The following is a 6813-nucleotide window of genomic DNA, read 5'->3' as shown; positions in this document are numbered from 1 at the left end:
ATTACAACGATACATGTTGAACAGTATACGATTAAGTTCTTGTGATACGTTAGAATGTGAATGTATGAGTTGAGAGGAAGATCGGACAGAGTAACGAGAGAGAAATGGCAAAATATCAGAACTGTTAAATTAATGATAAGTTACAGGGTATTTATAGGGGATGACCACATTCGTTAAGTTAACACTTAACGAATGTGTCATTCGTTACAAATACTTTAACGAATAAACATACTTATTCGTTATACTTTAAATGATAGCGAATGGCCCTCATTCATTATCTCATTTGTTAAACTTGGTTAACGAATGAGCTTACAATTAGACGAATGTGTTACATTCGTTACGGGGTAACGAATGTAACTTACATTAGAGAGAATGGCCCATTTAGCCATATTTACATTAAGACCCCTATACTTTAGACTTATTACATTAATGCCCTGATAAAGATCGAGACATACAAAACATGTATCAACAAGAAGGCTTCGAGCAAACTACACTTCGTCAAGCAAGGATGTTCTTCATCAAGTACGGATTGCCAATCGAACAAACAACTTGATCTATCCAGCTTAAACCAAGTGTTCCGAGCACATTGGTGGGTCGAGCATGGATACAATAAAGGAAGATCTCAAATGTTCTAAGTATAACCTTCGAGCATGGTTCAATCCCGAGCAAGCTTCACACCCGAGTATGCTGAAGATTGTTCACAATAAGTCACAAGGCAGGATTGAAGAGATTGAGAAGAACATGCTTTCTCGTGGGACATATTCGAGCAAAGCAAGGATAAGTCATGAAGATTGAAGTTTGCTAGAGTAGAATATTTTCTATTGAAAATATTCTAAGTAAAGTCTGCTCGAAGACTTGTTTCGAGCATGCTGTGCATTACAAGTCTGCTCAACAAGGATATATCACACTTGAAGATTTGTTTACACTTGTATTTATCTTTGTCATTGATTATGTAATCATTAGGGTTTCTAGAAGGAATGTCTGGGCCTATAAATAGAGTCCTAGGTTTCCCATGTAAAGGGACGAATTTTTACAGATTATGAAAGCATAACCACCAGAGCGAATATTCCTCTTTATGCTACCTCGTACTGCCGCCATCACAAAACCCTAGACATTCCATGCAACATTAAATCACTGTTGATTAAACCGATACATCAATGTATTGAATCTTTGTCTACTGCTTTGATTGTTATTACTGAATATTTTTTGTCATTTAAACCTTTGTTCCTAATCCTTGAATATACTGATTCCGCCGGGATATTCAATAGGTCTTTGAGTTATTAGATCTAGTGTGCTCTTGTCAACCTATATAGGTTTTGCACTAGGTCTGGTCCTGACAAGTGGTATCAGAGCTATGTAAGCTCTCTAAAGGCCACGGGATTGAAGGTAAAGTGTCAAAGTTTGAAGCTTGTAAGGGTTTGCACATGACTGAGTTTAGATCTGAAGAGAAATCAAGATATGGATGAACAAGAGCTGTCAACTAACAAGATACCAAGATTGATTGGTAAGAAAATTATATCAAGTGGAAGGTCCTGTTTGAGGCTACATTATTTTAACTATAACCTTTATGAATGAATGTTATATTATTCTTAATTGTGATCAAGGTTCAGGCTATACCTCCGACTATGGTCTAAGCCATTATAATAATGATAAAATAATACTTAAGCAGAACCCCTACCTCACACGGGTATTCGGAGTTAGATGCCTAGGACTGATTGAGTAGCACTTCTACTCTCTATCGCGTTCTAGAGCTTAGACTGTCAGAACTTCGGATCTTGGCACGTACTAGGAGACCTGGCACGCTTCCGAGACAAAACGTGTGAAAGTGGAGTGTGTATGGTGTGAAATGGACATGCCGTGAACTCACCTAGTTATAGCTGATTTTCTGTTCCTTCACATTGCGCGAACCGGCATTATTTTCCTAAGTCATCTGGCGGGTTGCCACGTGGCGCCACGTGCTGCACATGTCCACACGTGTCATACATGCAGGATGAGTACTTTGCGTAGAGCGAAGGAATAATAAACTGGTACTTCGCATAGCGCGAAGTAACTCAATGTTGGTTAATGTATTTTGTCTTTTGCGTAGCGCGAAGACATTATTCCTAATACGTTCGCGTAGCACGAAAGATCTAATTTCATTTTTTTCATTTTTAGTCCTTAGACTTTCCAAAAATACTAAAGGCGACTCTTAAGCGGCTTGCGGCGATGTGATCGTGCAAAGTGCGCAATCAAAACGCCACATTACCCATGCCCGTGCACGTCGGGTGCTTCGCACCCTCCGCTAGGACTACGGAGAGTGGTTTGCCATATAAGAATATTAATATGGAACTTCTCTTCCTTATAAAGAGCTTCCACTTTTTTCCTTATTTCCATGTGGGATGGAATTTTCTTATTTCCTTAAAAATGATATGTCTTATTTTTTCTTATCTCATTTTTTCCCATCATTTGTCTTGAGAATATTTTTAATTCCTCATCTTTTAAAGTTGACATTTTTAACCCAAAATAAAAGTGGGCTTTTCCGGGATGGTACATCTTTATTTGCATTTATGTCCACTATTGTATGTATTTCACATGTACAAGTAACAACAATGTGTTAGAAAATACTTATCAAACTGGAACAAATGATCATATATACACTTATCAAAATCCTCAACATCCCATAAACTCATAGTTAAAAGACTTGAAGCTCTATACAAATTTATTATTAAAGACTTGAAGCTTTAAACAAGCAATAAAGTCATAGATATCACTAATCGTCTAAATCAAAGCAGGTCAGTTAGTTTAAGATCAAAACAGTGCGGTTCATGGTTAGGTTTGAAACTTAATAGTTTAATATATATGATTTGTATTATTTTCTTTTCATTTTAAGAATATGTAGTTGTGTATATGTGATATTTATCATTTACCATATTTTAATACAAACTAATTATTTCAAAAAAAATAAATGAATTAGTCTTGAAACAGGTCGGTCCGACCAACCCATGCAACCTAGTCAGTTTGAGTCAGGTCGATCCGTGAATGTGACTGAGTGAAATACCTTCTGTTTGGTGTCCTTACTTTATCTAGGGCTGCTAAACAGGTTTTGTTCATGTTGTGGCGGGTCAAACCCCACACTAAAACCATAGAAAGTTTAAAACTACATTCTAAAAATTACATTTTTACCCTTAGGGTGGCCTTAGTGTATCTAAGGCTGCAAAACGGTTACTTGTTTAAACAATTGTTTTTCATTTTTTTTTTTAAGTTGTTTATGTCATAGCAATGGTTAGGTATTATACGCCAAGAATTTAAAAAAAAAAACAAAACAAAACCTAAAGAACTTTCATAAATTAAAAGTAATGGTTTTATATACATTTGTATTGTTGTAAATTTCTAATAAAAAAGTACTAATATAGAAAATTATAAAATAAAATCTAAATCGGAAACGATGTAAATAGGCTGTGTTCGTGTCAACACGTATACATTTGTGTCATTCGGGTTCACATGGCTGACACAATCTCTGGGTTCATGTTGAATTTTTGAGTTCATAACAAGTTCAACTCACCAACTACAAATACCCGCATGCTTATTCAAATTAATATAGTTTCAAAGATACGGGCTTCTTATTTTGTAACATCCGACATTTCAAAAATTATAAATAAAGAAATGATTAAATAAATTTTGTTATTCAATTACATATATTCAGTTTTCGTCAAATAAATAATAAAATAATATAAATGATGGTAGGTTTTAATAGAGATGGACTTAGAATAAAGTATGGACTAAGGAGTGTTTTGGACCTAGGGTCAATAGGCTTGGGGTATTTAAACCTCTTGAACCTTTCCTAAACCTTAGATATCGCACTTTCCATTTTTATCAACACATGCCACTCAAAACACACACAAATACTCTCTTCCTTTTCGGATCCAAATCCGAGGAAGAACCGAAGTTTGTGGTGTTCGAGCATCGCAACAAGCAAGAAAAATACCAAGATTCGGTCATGTTCGAGAAACCGATTCAAACCAGTTCGTCTAAGGTGCGTTTCATAACAAAAAGCTTGTCCGTTTGAGTTCGGTTGATATAGAGGATTTAATATCTAGCTAAACCTGGCTTTAAAAATCGATAAAGATTCAAATTTTATTCAAAATGAGCTATATCTTGGTTGAGTGTAATGAAAAAATAATAATAATAAATAAAAATAATAATAATAATAATACGTTGAGGTAACGCATGTTTGTAATAATAATAATCTACCTAGCTAATAAAGTAAAATAATTGTGGACACTTGTCATCATATGGTTAATTCTCACAATATTTTTCCCTCTAAAACCAATATCTTAATTAACCCTAATATATGTAATAAATCAATAAACATTCGCTTTCCTTTTATACTTAATTTATATTATATCTATACATTTTTATAAAAATAAATAGTAACATATTATTTACTATGTATTCAAAAATACAAGGTGAAATCCAAATATCAACAATAAACCATGTTTGTCAAAGATTGAAAATAATATAATTTCAAATGTTATCATTAACATATTGTACTGTGTATATTATAGAAGATTGTAAAAAAAAACAAAACTCGAATATGCTTTCATTTTACAAAGTAATTTTTTAATCATTAAATTAAAAATATAAGCTTAAGAACATTGTATGGAAAGCATGTCATGCAAATCTATGCTCAAATGAAGCAAAATATTCACAAAATAGAATGAGTTAACATGTTATTTTTTATGTTGTCGTTATGATAAATTCAAGAAGCTCCTTGAAATTTATCAAAACTTTTTGATAGTGTAGCTAAGAAAAACATAGTTTTTGAATAACATCCGTCGTTACAATTTAATGTTTTACTTTCCTTCGATTGGTGGTAAATGGATAAATATATCAACAAAGGTAACACTTATTCTATATTTAGGCTGAGTGGTTAGAATTACTATTATTTGAGAAGTCTTATTCCCGAAATTGGTTAATGACCAAAATTCTTTCAATTATACACATATGACACTGAGAATGAAATTTTCAATAGAAAGAGCGTTATCGGGTACGTTTCTTACACGTGCATTTTTTTTATTAAATTCATTTTAAAAAAATTATTTTGTGATATATATAAAATTAATTTATGTACACATAGCATAAATAAAAGCATAGATGTAATACATTTTTCATATACGTTATGTAATTATTTGTTTTATTTGTAATTTTATAATTTAAATCATCCCGTGTGTGACACCGGCTCTAAAACTAGTAATAATAATAATAATAATAATAATAATAATAATAATAATAATAATAAGCATGGCTGGGGCATGAAAATAAAATAAAGGAAGGAAAGGTAGGATGAAGTGATAAATTAATATATAGGATCTTATAACATCCAAGCATAGTTGGTGGAGTGGTTGTTATGATGTTGTGTGAGGGAAGGGACCTGATTGAGCCATGCGATGAGATTGGGCCATGCAATGCGATTGGGCTTGATCCATCCGATGCGATTGGACTTAGATACTAATATAATCTGTTGGACCTGATCTAGCCAAGCCCAATAGCTGACTAGGCCTATTCCCTAGTTAATCTAAAGCTAATCCAACAAATTAAATCAAGCTAACCGACCTCGTTAACTCCATATGTTCCAATATATATATATATATGTATGTATGTAAGTTATCCGGCAAAGAGAAGAAACATATATATATAATGCGTATGTATAGACGCATATTACTATATGTACATATGACTAAAGGTATGTATGAATTTATGGATGTATGGTTATTCATAAAGAATGGAACAGATCCTAATAATATATGAGATGGAAGGGACCAGACCCTAATAATATCTGAGATGGTAGAGATAGTTACGTATGTAGTATGAAGGTATAAAAGTATGAAAGAATGAATGTATGTACATATGAATGTATAAAGGAAAGATAAGCAGGTTAAGTGTGTAATATGTGTCTTCGGATGTGTATATGTAAGTATGTGAATGTAATGTACGTTGCCTAATTAACTAGAACTCACTCAACATAGCTGACTTTTAGTACACGCAGGCAAATAGACTGAGGCAGCTGGCTTGAGAAGCACACATGACAAAAGAATAAAGAAGCGGCAGCTGAAGACTTGAACTTAAAATGTTTTGTGATATTTGAACTTATAAGACTTGTCTAAATGTTTTGTTTAAATTTGAGATTTTGTAATGATGTTTGAAGTTTTAACTATTCCGCGAAAGTTTTAATTCACTCTGATATATAGAATGTGTTTATGAGTAAATCCAATATCAAATGTAAAGCACCGGGATCAGGGCCTTACATATGTTTTTGCAAAAGACAAATTTATTGCAAAGGTCAAACTTGAATTTTCATTATTTTTAATAGTTTTACCACCCTTGTAATTTTTAAGTTTTCCTTAAATTATATAAATTCATACAACTTCTATAACTACCCAACTTAAGAAGTAATGGTCCACGCGCCTTAGCTTGTCACATCGCCGCATACTTGGACATTGAATTTTCTGCATCAATTCAGCCTCATATATTTTAATATTTTATGAATATCACCATACGATCTATAATGTTAAGCAGAAAAATACCAATTCAACCTACCTTTGTAACACAGTAGTAAGTTTTCCCATCTTCTCGTATCCTACGAGTAGGGATGGTAATGGGTCGGGTTTAGTCATTTCCAAACCCATACCCGATTATGAAAGCTTGTTCCAAATCCGTCGGGTTTTAATCGGGTAATTACCCGTCGGGTTTTGGGTTTTCCCATCGGGTTTCCAGTTTCCAATCGGGTTTTGTTAAAATACCCATTGTGTATACCCGGCCCAAAACTCATCGGGT

The sequence above is a fragment of the Bidens hawaiensis genome, unplaced genomic scaffold (genome assembly GCF_021521415.1).
Source record: "Bidens hawaiensis isolate Kalapana, Puna unplaced genomic scaffold, B.hawaiensis_p1.1 tig00010164_1, whole genome shotgun sequence".
In the NCBI taxonomy this organism is placed as follows: Eukaryota; Viridiplantae; Streptophyta; class Magnoliopsida; order Asterales; family Asteraceae; genus Bidens; species Bidens hawaiensis.
This window is presented reverse-complemented; position numbering follows the sequence as displayed.